The following is a 13956-nucleotide window of genomic DNA, read 5'->3' on the forward strand; positions in this document are numbered from 1 at the left end:
AATGAGGGTTATTTTTCTTCACTCTTTTTTCTTTTTTGTTGTTGTTGGTTTTTTGTTTGTTTGTTTTCTTCTTGAGACAGGGCTTCTTTGTGTAGCTCGGGCTGTCCTGCCACTCTGTACAGGCTTTGAACTCCGAGATCTGCCTTTCTCTGCTTCCCTCCTGCTGGGATTAAAGGTGTGCACCGCACTGCCCTCCTTTTTACCCTCCTTGTTATAACCAATACAGTAACCCAGATATCCTTCAAGTGGAGTGTTATCATGTTAATATTAAAGGTTTTCTTTCAAATGCAGTTAACAGGTTAATATTAAAGATTTTGGAAATTTGTGCTGTTTTGCCAGATTATATTGCATGCCTATTCCCATTTTACTTCATGATAAATCTATCCTCTACTGCACATTTTTTCAAGGGTCATATAACTTTGACTTGGAAAATATTTTTACATAGTTATTAATCATTTACTACTATCTACAAATGTGAAAATGTGTGAGGAATTCATTAAAAATTTATCTTTGAGATTATTTCAACCAAAATCATTGCTTTCAGGTTTGTTTTTAAAATTTCTGTGACAAGCCACTTTCTGTCAATGTCAGACATAATATATGGAGGACCTTTTGGTATCTAACTACTCTATAGTCTATGAATGTTACTTCATCTTTCTCATAGTGGTAGTAGAACAAAGATTCATCAGTTAAACCTCCAGAGGCTAAGGCTCACTCAGCCCAGTCTCATGTCCCATGTCCTCTGCCAGCTGTCTTCTCCCTCCTTTTCACAAAGACTGAACTTTTGAAAATAATTCACAACGCTGCCTCTTTAGAGAGTCAAGTTATGGAGGAAAGTAATATTTTTAAAGAATTTTTAAGTATGAAATAATTTGCAAAATTTTTCTGCTATCTTATTCTATGGGGGGGGGATTGGCTACCTCTGGAAAAATACAAAGATTAAGGTTAGAAACCAAAATGTACTCAGGATGATCTTTTTCTAGATCCCATCATTTGCCCGAAAATTTCATGATTTCCTTATTTTTTATTGCTGAGTAGTATACCATTGTGTAAATGTTCCACAGTTTCTGTATCCATTCCTCAGTTGAGGGATGTCTGGGTTCTTTTCAGATTCTGGCTATTACAAATAAAGCTGCCATGAACATGGTTGAGCAAATGTCCTTGTTGTGTACTTGAGCATATTTTGGATATATGCCTAGGGGTGGTATTGCTGGATCTTGAGGAAGTGCTATTCCTAATTGTCTGAGAAAGCGCCAGATAGATTTCCAGAGTGGTTGTACCAGTTTACATTCCCACCAGCAATGGAGGAGGGTTCCCCTTTTTCCACAACTTCTCCAGCATGTATTGTCACTTGAGTTTTTGTTCTTAGCCATTCTGATGGGTTTAAGATGAAATGTCAGGGTCGTTTCGATTTACATTTTCCTGATGACTAAGGACATTGAACATTTCTTTAAGTGTTTCTCTGCCATTCAATATTCCTCTATAAAGAATGCTCTGTTTAGCTCTGTACCCCATTTTTTAATCAGATCACTTGATTTGTTGCTTTTTAATTTCTTGAGTTCTTTATATATTCTGGATATTAGCCTTCTGTCAGATATAGGGTTGGTGAAGATCCTTTCCCAGTCTGTAGGCTGTAAAACTCATCCTGAGTGAGGTATCCCAGAAGCAGAAAGACACACATGGTATATACTCACTTAAAAGTGGATATTAGACATATAATATAGGATAAACATACTAAAATCTGTACACCTAAAGAAGCTAAGCAAGCTTAGCTTGGGTAAGATGATCAGTCCTCACTCAGAAAGGCAAATAGTACGGATATCAGAAGAGGGAGAAAACAGGGAACAGGACAGGAGCCTACCACAGAGGACCTCTGAAAGACTACCCAGCAGGGTATCAAAGCAAATGCTGAGACTCATAGCCAAACTTTGGGCAGAGTGCAGGGAATCTTATGAAAGAAGGAGGAGATAGAGAGACCTGGAGGGGGCAGGAGCTCCACAGGGAGAGCAACAAAACCAAGAAATCTGGGCCCAGGGGTCTTTTCTGAGACTGATACTCTAACCAAGGACCATGCATGGAGATAACCTAGAACCCCTGCACAGATGTAGCCCATGGCAGCTTAGCGTCCAAGTGGGTACCCTAGTAATGGGAACAGGGACTGTCTCTGACATGAACTCAGTGGCTGGCTCTTTGATCACCTCCCCCTGAAGGGGGAGCATCCTTGCCAGGCCATAGAGGAGGACAATGCAGCCAGTCCTGATAGGCTAGGGTCAGATGGACGTGGAGGAGGACCTTACCTATCAGTGGACTTGGAGAGGAGCATTGGAGGAGATGAGGGAGAAAGGGTAGAATTGGGAGGGATTGAGGGAGGGGGCTACAGCTGAGATACAAAGCGAATAAACTGTAATTAATATAAAAATAAAAATAACTGATTTATTTATTCATATTTCAAGTGTATGTTCAAGTGTCTTCGTCTGTGCAGAGGCTAGAAGAGGACACTGGATCTGAAGCTACAGCAGCTGTGAGGCACCTGATATGGGTGCTGGGCACTGAACTTAGATCCTCACAAAGAATAGCAAGTGCTCTTAACCATTGAGCCATCTCATACATATGTGTATGTACATATATATATATATATATATATATATATATATATATATATACACACACACACACATACACATACACACACATACATATACACATACATGCATGCATACACACACATACACATGCTTTGTTTCATTTTTTTTGAGCCAAGGTCTTATCAGCCTTGCCTGGCCTGGAACTCACTGTGTAGACTGTCTTGGTTTGTATGACTCCACCTTGTATTCTTACATTCTTAGCCTTGTCATGTTTCTCACTGGTCTCCATTATTATGTAAATGGGATGTCATCTTTTCATTCTCCAAGGAAGCAAACTCTTTCACATCCAGTCATCAGCACCTTTAATGACTGCTGACTAAATTCTTTTTGTGTCCTAAGCATGTTTCACTACAGATGTGAGTTTAGTTTCTTGTGGAACAACGTCAGCAAGAGGATAGTCCAGAGATTGGGCTCAGTGTCCTGGGCACAGCTTCTCGGCTGATTTGGACTCAGTCTTTCTTCCTTTTTTTTTCTTTATTCTGTGTTGGAACTTGAATAGCCTCTTCCTCCTTTGTTTAGTGACTGGCTCGCCAAGGCTGTCCCAATGCCTCTGGACCTGCAAGCTCAGTCTATCTTCTTGCATATGTTCTGCTTCCAGCCAGGCTTGTGTGATCATCACACCGTCGCCCACTCTTTGGTATTCCTGGCTGGAGACTGAATTACGGGGAATGTGGCATTGACTGCTTAGTGTAATAATGCTCTGGCTGTCCTGGAACTCATGATGTAGAACAGGCTGGCCTCAAACTCAGAGATCATCCTGCCTCTCCCTCTGCCTCTTGAGGGTTGGGACTAAACACATGCGCCACCACTGCCCAGATGTATTATACTTTTTTTTTTTTTTTTTTTTTTTTTTTTTGTGAGTAATGCTGTAATTTGCTGCCCAGATTCATTTTTCTATGTTGACTACTTGGTCCTCATTCCGTTGCTGAAAAAAACTCCCATTGCTGCCGGGAATCTCATCCACTGAAGAACCCTAAGTCAGATTTGTTCTTTCCAAAGTACCCTTGAGGGTCAGGTGCGCTGTATGCACCAGAACAGTAAGTATAGAGGACTTTGAAGATGAAAACAGTCCTGTAAATTCCCAGGTTCATGATAAAACAAAGCAAAGCAAAGCAAAAACAACTTCCATTTTAAAATCTCATCCTTTCAGTGAGTGAGAAGCACTTTGCTGTACTGTGGCCCTTGGTGATAGTGAACTTACTTAAACTGCAGGTGTACCCAGTTGGCGAGATGACATTGGCTCGGGCTGTCAGATAGGAAAGGAATGATTCAAAGAGCGAAACACTGCAGTGACACGGTTGGTGTCTGCCTTACCCTCCTGCCTTCTTCCTCAGGCAAAGCAAGCTGCCCACTAGTTGGCATCTATCACTTTATCAAGCCCTGCCCTTCCATGGGGTCCTTGCACTCCTTACTCCCCTGTCTGTAGGCCTTTGCACCAGCTATTGCCTGTGAAACATTGGTTTGCTTGGCTTCTGGAATACCGTTACATATGACCCCGTACAGTGTAAGAGTCCCCGTACTCTCTCCTGGCCCCATGTCTCCATCTGGTGTGCCTGGTTTGGTTTCTTCGTAACAACCATTACTGTGTAACTGTCTCATTTACCCATTAATTTGTGTGTGTTTGTGTGTATGAAAAGTAAGAAGACAACGTCTCATTTAGGGTTCCTATTGGGATGAAACATCTTGACCCAAACAACTGGGGAGGAAATTGGCTTACTGTTCCACATCACTGTTTGTTATTGAAGGACATCTGGACAGAACTCATGCCAGGCAGGGACCTGGAGGCAGGGGCTGATGCGCAGAGGCCATGGATGGGCGGTGCTTACTGGCTTGCTCATCATGGCTTCCTCACCCTGTTTTCTTACGGAACCCAGGACCACCCACCCAGAGATAGCACCACCCACAATGGGCTGTGCCCTCCCCCGTCAATAGCTAACTAAGAAAATGCCTTAGAGTCTTGCTTACAGTCTGATCTTATGGAGGCATTGTATCAGTTGAGGTTCTCTCCTCTCAGGTGACTTCATCTGTGTTGACATGAAACTATCTATCACAGACAATCATGGAGAAATTGCCTCCCACTCCAATTTGGGTCCAGTGGTCAAACTATTTCTTCGGGCTTAGCAAAATGAGCCTTTAAGTGCCGGGCTATCTCACCAGCACCTACTTATTTGTTTGTTTGTTTGTTTGTTTGTTTGTTTAAGGGGTTAATCATTTCACCTCCCACTAAGCTTCATTAGGTCAGGAGATTTGAATGTTGTTTCTTTATGTCTTAGAAGACCGTTTATTGAGAAAAATGAACAAGTAGATAAAAACTATGAGGGCTGCATCGTCTTCCTCTGAAGTCTGGCAAGGCTGCACTCCCAGGGGGAGGTGATCAAAGAGCTGGATGATGCAGACAGTCCTGGTGAGACCTGATAGGCTAGGCTCAGATGAAGGGGGAAGAGGACCTCCCCTATTAGTGCACTGGGGAAGGGTCATGGTAGGAGAAGAGGGAGGGAGGCTGGGATTAGGAGAGGATGAGGGAGGGGATTACAGCTAGGATATACAGTGAATAAACTGTAATAAATAAATATTAAATAAAATTAAATAAAAAACCTGTGAGGGCACTATGTGTTTTATATACATTGGATTTGATTTTCACTTGCTTTATTGGTCTTTTCAAATTACTAAATCAAGTGTTATTAATGTATAGGTTGATTTATGCTTTGGTGTATGGTGATGCTTAGTTGCACAGTATGTCTAGCCTTTTTATCTTCTAAAACATATGGTATTAATAAGAGGTAATATTTATTAAATATTTACTTTATGTCAGGTAATATTCTAAGTGTTTCATTCACTCACATGCACACACACACTTATATGGGTATTCATTTGATCCTTGTAGGAAAATACTCTGAAGTAAGTGCTATGGTTAGGTAATGTTTTAAGATGAGAAAATTAGAGTACAGAAGAGAAAAGTTTTAACAACTTGCCTGGGATTACGCAGCCAGTAAATGGTAGAGCCAGAAACTTTGACCCTAGGATATTACTTTGTGGTTCAAAAAGGGATAATTCTGCTGGAAATGTACTGAAAGTAACTAATTCAAAAGAGTGATAAGATTCTTTCGTCATGATTTATTGACTTGAATTCAGACAAAATTACTTATTCAGACAAGATGAATCCCCCCCCCCCATTCAGTTTCTTTAGACAGGATCTTGCTGTGTAGCCCAAAGTAACTTTGAACTCTATAGTACAGGGTGGCTTACACATTACTCCCCTGCTTCATATTCCTGAGTGGTAATATTGTAGGTATGTGCCATCATACTTATACTTAAATTAAATATCTGGCTATTTAGCTCAGGCTGGCCTTGAATTCTCATCCACATTATGTGTAATCATAATGAGAGGCAGTCATTGATAGCCCTGTCATCAGTTTCAGTAGACCAAAGATCCAAAGAGCATCGCTCATGATATCCTCTGTAAACTCATCCCCAGCTTTGCTCTATTTAATAGCTATCAAAGAAAGTTGGTTTTGGCTAATTGTTTTCAGATGGTAAATATAGCCCATATTTATTTGAAAAATATTCATCAAAAATAGAAGAGTTTATATAGCAGATGAGTCAGCTCTAAACACATCACGAAAAATAGGACTTTCCAGATACTATACAGATTATACAAGGTGGTGTGACCGTGTGTATGTGTGTCTGGGGTTTGTAGGTGTCTGTGTAATTAGTAATCTTCATCTTTGCTTAGGGTCTAATGGATGAAGGCCAGAATTTACCGTTATTAGAAATAGAGTAGAGGAAAAGGCAGAAATTCCTGCAGACCAACACCTGCAATGGGACAGGAATCCACAGCGAGCTGAGCTAGGGCTGCTGCAGGGAGGCAGGGCAGGAACAGAAAATTACTCCCTTTGGTCAACTTGTGTCTAAGAAGGGAAAAAAAGAGGGCTATCAAGGCCTGTTCATTTTTCTTATCACATTCACAAACTTTTGTTTTTGTCTGTTAGAGTCAAACTGCTAAACTAGCTTCATTCTAAGGGAGGGCTGAGTAGGGCGTGGGCAAAGGCTGGGGTGAAGTATTCTTCCAAGAGTGATTTCAGACACCTCCGCAGTTTTCTGGATGGAAGTGGTAGTGACCAGATACTTTGAAGTTAAAGTTAACACATGGATATTCAACATAAGTCACATTGTAAAATATGCTTTTGTTGTTGCTTGAGATAGGTATCTACCAGGCTGGCCTGGAACTAAGTGTTTAGCCCAGGCTGGCCTGCAACTTTAATCCCTTGTTGCCTTGTCCTCCCAAGAGCTGTAGTCACTTAGTACACACCACCATGTTTAGCCACAAATTGTGCTATAAAATATAAAGTACAGGTCTTAATTTGAAGAATGATTATGTAAATTAGACTTTGTTATCCCCTGCCGTATTAATGCTCTAGTAGTAAATAGACTCTGGGAGTTGAGAATTTGCATTGCAGTAACTGGAGGGTACTTGCTTTGATTTTGTGCTGTCTTAGCTATTCTGAACAATTTTAATTTTGTTTTTTATTTTGACTGCTAGTATGGGGTAATGCTCACCAAAACTAACTAACTAAATAATCTTTTGGTATTTCTTAAGGCACAAGTAAAGTCCTTTGCAGATGTCTAGATGGGGTTGTTAATTTCCTCCAACATGGCCAGACTCTGCTGATGGCCATAGTCTCTGGAAGGCCTATATAAGGGATGCCTCTGTCTACTAGAGCTATTTCCTGAGGCATGTTTCTCAGCTGCAGGACATCTATGATTTATTTTGTAAGCTGACAAGGCCCAACATTACTGTTTTAAGTATTATAAACAAAATAGTAAATGTTAAATGTTCATTTAATAGAGCTACTAGTAGGGCTTTTATATACAGAAAGCAGAGCCTGAGCCAAAAATGTGAAGCAGTCCTCTGGTCTCTGTGCATTGGTCTTAACCTACTCTTTGATTCATTGCAACTGGGGGAGTGATGCAGCCAGTGATAAGTTAGCTCTCAATGCTCGGTGTTCTTCACTGTCCCCTCTGTTTTATTGTCTTTCTACTAATTACCCAAGACTTAGTAAGTGACCACCTTTCTTGCAACTTTCCAGAAACTTTTTGTCCATTAGCATCAAATTAAAGGGGATAACAAGACTCTGTTAAAGCTCAGTTCTTCAAAATACTTGAAATATTTCCCAGTTGTCTGTTTGTTTGTTTGAGACAGGGTTTCTCTGTATAGCCCTGGCTGTCCATCCTGCAACTTGCTCTGTAGACTAGGCTGGCCGGGAACTCACAGAGATCAGGAGTTCAAGGCCAGGCTTAGCTACATAGAAAGTTCAGAGCCAGCCTGAGTCACATGAGACTCAGTCTTAATGTCCCTCCACCCAAATAAAAAGACAGATTAGTACTAAATGACTTTCTGGTTGCTTTATTCAGATTAATTAAGGAGAATTATACAAGCAGGTTTCTCATCATGAGATTCATTTGTATAAATGATTTTCTTTCCGTCTAAATGTATCGTGGTGCAGCTTTATTCCTTCCTTCTCTCACGTGATTATTAAAGGGATTGCCTGCTCTCTCAAGAGTCTTTTGTGTAACTGAACCTTTGAGGTCTCAGAATATGCTTTACCTAGCACAGTGATTGCTGTTTTTCTTGTTGTCCTTCCTCCAAGAAACAGTAGAATAGAGGTGCTACTCTCGAATAATATCAAGCTCTGTGGTAAAGATCAAATTTTCATGATTTAAATATAAAATCAAGCTAATGATAATTGATTGACAAATGGATTGTATTCATAGTTTCTCGGCTTAAATTGCCTGTAATCAATCTATAGACTTTTTGTAGAAAAAATTGACATATAGTTATCATTACGAACACTCTGAACTAACCCAATGTAGCTCTTTTTTTTTGTTTATATGCCCTCCAAAAGTAGCTTCAACTTGATAAAAAGCTGTTTATCATGTAAAATCAGTGACCTTCATGTGTACCTAGTAATACTGATTAAATGAGATAACTTTTGTGACAGAGCATAGGAAGATCCCTGGTGGTAAGTTGAAGGTCAGTAAGTGTCCATTCATTTATTCAACACGCATTTATAATCTTGTTAATGTGTTATAGAACTGTAGCAAGACAGACTCTCTCCCAACCCCTGCCAGTTAGTTGGGGTGGAGGGCTGGAGAGATGCCTCAGCAGTTAAGAGCACTTGCCATGTTTGTAGAGGACCTGGGTTTAGTTCACAGCACCTATGTGGTGACTTACAACCATTCATGATTCCAGTTCTAGAGGCCCCAGCTCTCTCTTCCTGCAGTATACTTAGATAGATAGATACATGCAGGGAAAACATGCATACATGTAAAAATTTTGAGTAGTTGGCTTCCTTTTAGTGTAACATACAGAGCTTGACTGGAGGACCTTCACCTTCCCAACACTACTTATCTCAACATCGATAATAATATTGGGATCAACAATAGCAATACTAATAACAGTAATAATTATTTAGCAGTTGACACTGCCATCCACTCTGTCACAGAATTATTTTCTAAATGTTTTCAGTATACTTGGTCACCACAGCTCCACAAGCTTAGTATTCTTATGTCTAAAGTGTCTGAGTAGAGCAGGATTTCTCCTCGGAAGTCTCATCCTGTACATGAGATGCAGTTTCTAGGGTCTCCCAGGAGTGGAATTCCATTAGTCTGCTCAACTATAGGGGCTGTCAACCGGGAAAGACTTGTGGATTCTCTACTAGAGGTTGTTTAAAGGTAAAACATACCATCAAGGGTTTATCTGCCTTATGAAGATCTGAGTTACCTAGGAAAATCCCCTTTCTTATCTGTTGGCCTACAGGGAATGAACAAAGCTGTGTGAAAGGAAAAAGAATTAGGAAAAACAGCAGGAAGGAGCACAGAAAGAAGGGGGTTGCTGTGAAATGGAGTAGAGGTTGAAGAAGAGAAGCGATCAGTTGGTCTAGACCCAAGCACTCAGGCAGGGAGCCACTAACAGAGGCCTTTCCCCATTAGCTGTATTTTTAAGTGATAACACTTAAATTAAAAGTACTTCTAAATTTTATATGTATTTCCCTTAAGGAAAATATAGTGACAAGTCCATATACATTGAAGGCACTAATTCATTCTGTACAATATTTATGTGTTACGTTTTATTACTGAGATAGTGGATCAAGATTATAAAAATGGCATAAAATGAAGATATTTTGCTAAGTTTAAGTGGCCATAACTTAAATTGAATTGTCATTGACTAGATCTAGTAGCCAGATGACATTTTGGTATTTTTATTTTTAAACCTAGGAAGGTTTGCCTATAAACCATTTAGTAGCAGAACAAGGCTTTCCAAAATGTTGAGTTAAAACATATGGAGATACTAAAGATACTTTGATGGGGCATGAATGTTTTCCCACACATAAATTGTGTTCAACAGGGAAAGGGTATCTTAGACGGTTTACTGAACTTCTAGTTTGAAGTTATAGCAAAAGAAAAAAAAGCCACAGCAAAATCTGTGGTGCTTACTTTGTTAAGAATTTTATTATATAATGTGTGGATGTTTTGCTTGCATGCATGTCTTAGCATTGCTGTGTCCATGGGGTCCAGAAAAGAGTAACAGATCCTTTGGAATTACAGATGGTTGTGAGCAGCCATGTGGGCGGTGGGAATCAAACTCCAGTCCTCTGGAAGAGTTCTTAACCACTGAGCCAACTCTCCGGCCCCAGTAATTATTTTGTGTGTGTATTGATAAGTTAAGAATAATTTTAGTCCACAAAATATAAGCCAGACATGGTCTGTTGTATTCTTACACCTACCTTCTTAGAAAGTGCACCTCTCATACCAGGCAGAATGTCTGACTTGTATGGTTCAACTTAGAATTCTTTTGACTCTCCCACCATGTGAGGACAATACGCATTCAGTGTAGGCTAGGCATGTGAACAGGCTTGAGTGTAAGTGTGTGTGAGTGAGTGTAGTGTGCACACACCTGTCTTTAAGTAGAGGCTTCAGAAACATAGAAGAGTCGGTAGCAAGTACAAATGTCCTCAGGGACTCGAAAACCACGATAGATTAGTTGAAGTCAGTGCCTTTAAAGTCACAGAGAGCTAGCTTTCTTAGGTATAAATCTTCCTGCTTGTGTGGCAGTAAGCAAGTATTTAACAGCCTTGGTTATTATTGTTTTATTGAGGCAGGGTCTTGTGTAGCCCTGGACACACAAACTGGCTGTGTTGCTGAAGTGGCTTCCTACCACATCTGCTGGGAATAAGGGCTTTGCTCGACTTCTTTTGAAGACTTAGTGACTAACAATAGTAGCTGCAGGAATGGACAACATAATAATGTAAAATGCTCATCCGCACTCCTGTTTCCAGAGAACATTCTTTTACATTTGTAGTAAAATACTCCCCTCCTTACTCCCCCACCTCCTCCAAGAGACTCTTTCATTTTTATATTGGCACAAGGAATTTAAAGTAGTTGAGTTTGAGAAACAGTGGCCCGACTATCCCCAGAACATGCCAACCAGGAGTCAAGGCTATACTTTGTACCTAAAACACAACTCCTTCACCATTTCTTCACCATGACCACCGTCAGAGACCCGTTGAACCTACCCAGAAGAGTCACTGCCTTTGGAGTGCATAGTCTGCAACAGGGGATGCTGATACCAGTAGCCAAGTGAAGGTTAGAGCCACTGACAGACTTAAACCAGAGTGAACACAAGAACTGAGAAAACAAAGGAGTGAGGCTTAAAGCATGAACATTTAAGTAACCACAGAGCAGAGTCCCTGATCCACAAACAAAGCAGGACTGCATGCAAGAGTCATTGGGACATTTTACCAACAGTCCCAGCAAGAATTTTGCTCTGCTTTAACTGACTGCTAACTTACACACAAAAAATTTGAGGAAAGTTTAGATGAGTTTTCAGAGGTGGATAACAGTTCATATCCACTCGGAGAGTCTCGTTTGTAATACAATGGTCAGACTTGCCTCACTGAGTACATGGTCTGAATTTTGAAATTGAGGACTATTTTTCTGGGCTTCCATCACAATAGGCAGTCAGGGATAGGTTTTCAAAACCTGAGCACAGTGACTGCTGCTGCTGCTGCTGCTGCTTTTTGTGTAAAGGGTTACTCCCTTTGGGTTTGTTTTATTCACTGTTTCTTCCTAATTTTCATTTAGTCACTTCTGGAGGAGCCAGTGAATGACCTTGTGTTCATTGGGCTTTAAAAAATACATATGTATTTCCTTTAAGGTACCACGTATAAGAAATTATTCTAGAGATAGTTGATGATGAATAAAAAGAATTATCATGATTATAAAAACATAATGATGAAAAACAAATGTCACTGATTTCTGACCCATAGCTCACTATTTAGGACAGGCTGGCTTTGAGCTCAGAACCATCATCCTACCTCAGCCTCCCAATGGTTGGGATTATGGTCTTGAGTCCCCCAAACCAAGCTTTCTTTATTTAATTAGGTAAGAAGATTCTAAAAACTTTTAAGATACCTATTCTATTTGTCTAACTTGCAAAAACTTGCGTTATTTTTTTAATGATATGGTTTTGTATTTTGGAAGTCTCATGCATTTACACAGTATGTATTGAGCACATGTATCCACCACTACCTCCCTCCAGTCCTCCCATTGCTTCCTACCCCGTCTGCCTCCCACATTAATATCCTGTTTTTCTACCTTTATTTTTGAAATTGTTTCTTTTATTTTTAAGATTATAATATAATGACATTATTTTCCCCCTTCCCTCCCTCTAAACCTTTCCATAAACCCTCCCTCTCTCTCTTTGTTTCATAGCCTCTTTTTTAAAAAATGTGTGTGTATGCTTATGTATTCCTATATATAACCTGCTCAGTCTGTATAATATTACTTGTATGTAAGTTTTCAGGGATGACCTTTTGGTATTGGATAGCCAGTTGGTGTGCTCACCCTGAGGAAGACTTTCTCCTCTCAGCATGCCTTAGTTGCCTGTAGTTCTTGTGTAGGGGTGAGGCCTCATCGGCTTTCCCCATCAAGCACATCTGTTGTTGTTATGTTTGAGTCATGTTGATAAGACTTGATGTGTGTAGTGTCACACATTCCTAGGAGATACAATCTCACAGCAACATCCTCGATCTTCTGGCTTTTACTGTCTTTCTGCCTCCTCTTCCTCAACAATCCATGAGCCTTAAATGCAGATGTTATATTGTAAATGTGTCCACGGGGCCTGGGTGTCACAATTTTGATGGGTTGTACGTTTTTATAATGTTTTGCATCTGTTGCAAAGAAAAGTCCTTTGATGGGAGTGAGAACCACTTATCTGTGGGTATAAGGACAAATATTTAGGACACGTACATATCAGAAACCTTCCATATACCAATGACAAACTAACACACACACACACACACACACACACACACACACACACACACACTTTCTCTCTTTCTCTCTGTCTCTCTCTCATATGAAATGTAACCAAGGAAATGAAAGACCTTTACAATCAAAACTGGTTTTTCTAGCCATTGCCATTTAGAACATAGAGGGAACATTCCTGACAGTTGTTGTCACTGTATTTTCTTGATAATTCTGTAGATACGTCTTTCTGATCTTTCTGATGTGGTATCCACTAGCTCTGGTAAATAGACCACATTGTATGCTCTTTTTTTTTCATTGAGAGAATGATGGAGTTAAAAATAACCACAGTGATCATTTTAAGAGGACATGCTGACATTTAGATCTAAGAATTTTCCCTCTAGGCTAAAAAGACTTGAGCATAGGTCACACTTTGGCTTCAACCCTGAACAGATACTTGTCTTCTGTGTCAGCTTACCTTTTGATCTTAAAGCTGTGTTTATGCTGCAAAGCTGTGTAAGCTGCAAATTGTCCCTACAAATTTAGAAATAGTGTATGGAATGACAAAATGAGAAAGTTAAAGAAGCAAATTTGCCACGTTTCTATCACCTTAAAAACAACTGGAACTTTTCTTTAGTGATCCCAGCTAGAAATATTAGATAGTTATAAAGTTCAGAAGTTGATGAGGACCGGAAGAAAACTGAGATATACTCTCCTGCACTGAGTCCTGATGGACTTGATGGACTGGGGTGGGTTTGTATTGGGGGGGGGGCGGCTTCTCTTTTCTGAGGAGAAAGGGAGGGGGAAGAAGGTGGGAGGGTGGACTGGTAGCCGAGGAGGAAGGAGGCTGTGATCAGGATGTAAAATGAATAAATGAATAAATTTATTTTTTAAGAAAGTCTTTAGGATTACTTTTCCTGGACCAGATAGTGGTGGAGTCTAAAGATGCAGTCCATATACTTAGTATAGGCTACCCTCCTGAACTAGTATAACTGTTCATTCATCT

The 13956-nt window shown here is 40.1% G+C and overlaps 1 protein-coding gene across 2 annotated transcripts in view; it reads left to right on the forward strand.

The window, feature by feature from the left end:
• Wdr70 (WD repeat domain 70) overlaps positions 1-13956 on the forward strand; it is a 218935-nt gene that overhangs the window by 136562 nt on the left and 68417 nt on the right. The gene's annotated exons all lie outside the window — the stretch shown is intronic.

This window comes from Meriones unguiculatus, chromosome 3 (genome assembly GCF_030254825.1).
Source record: "Meriones unguiculatus strain TT.TT164.6M chromosome 3, Bangor_MerUng_6.1, whole genome shotgun sequence".
NCBI classification, from domain to species: Eukaryota; Metazoa; Chordata; class Mammalia; order Rodentia; family Muridae; genus Meriones; species Meriones unguiculatus.